Source organism: Penaeus monodon, chromosome 15 (genome assembly GCF_015228065.2).
Source record: "Penaeus monodon isolate SGIC_2016 chromosome 15, NSTDA_Pmon_1, whole genome shotgun sequence".
Classification (NCBI taxonomy): Eukaryota; Metazoa; Arthropoda; class Malacostraca; order Decapoda; family Penaeidae; genus Penaeus; species Penaeus monodon.
Genome location: NC_051400.1, coordinates 1,995,911 through 1,996,871, shown reverse-complemented (window position 1 = coordinate 1,996,871; position 961 = coordinate 1,995,911). Strand labels below are relative to the sequence as shown.

General features: G+C 39.1%; 1 protein-coding gene across 1 annotated transcript in view; it reads right to left on the bottom strand.

Annotated features, from left to right (window-relative positions):
- The window catches only part of LOC119581629, a gene marked incomplete in the record, with an annotated part of 75,999 nt that overhangs the window by 50,630 nt on the left and 24,408 nt on the right, over nt 1-961 (bottom strand).

The following is a 961-nucleotide window of genomic DNA, read 5'->3' as shown; positions in this document are numbered from 1 at the left end:
TGTTCACTGGTTCACAGTATCGAGAAAAGTTACCTGACCCCCTCCCCCCCATAGCGTCCAACACCAGGTCGATATAAGACGTGAATATTTCAGGCGAGAAATATACTCTGGTGTAGACAGGGGGGTGACATTACAAAGCGTGTGAGTCACAGAGACAAGAGTTATCAACAGCGAGACAAGTCGGAGAATATGCAGCCTTTCTTTCAGAGTAAACAGGGAAGTCTGGTTTCCATACTTATTTGTAACGGAAAGTAGAAATAAGTCCAAGTTTTATGACAACCGTAATAATGGTGACATAACACGTGCTAGACCCCTCTCCCCCCCTTTCGCCGTCACGTCACGCACCGGAAACAGAGGGTTCGTCCCCTTCTAAACGAGGGAAGTTAATATAACATTTATTGATTATCTGATGGCGTATCAAAGTACGTCTATAGGATAGGGGAGGGAAAATAATATATGCAGCAGAAAATTGTGTAAAGATACTTTCGCCACAGAGTCCTCAAACGAAGATGTTCTGTTAAATTTTCCACAACATTCATAGTATAATTACTTGAACTTCCTCTAACTTGAGTAATTAACAATAGTTTAACTTTACTCTAACCAGTCAAATTAAAATCTAGTAACCTTCGCATGTTATCAGATAAAAGATTTTAAAAATATTAATGAACAAACATCGATTTCACTATTAAAAAAAAAAAACACTCAAGACACGAGGGAATACGCGCATCATTAATATCTAATAGTTTCTGTGAGTCCGCCATCCATTTCCCCAGAACAACTATGACAAAGAACTGTGACATTTTTGTTCCTCTCGGCGTTAAAGATTAGCTTCGCGTGAGTCACAGATACAAAGAAACGGCACCAAACATAAGCGTTACCTTACGATAGAATATTACGTTGTAAATATAATGCTTTCGCCCTCCTCGATTTTGCGATTTTGATTATTACCATGAGAGTGGAA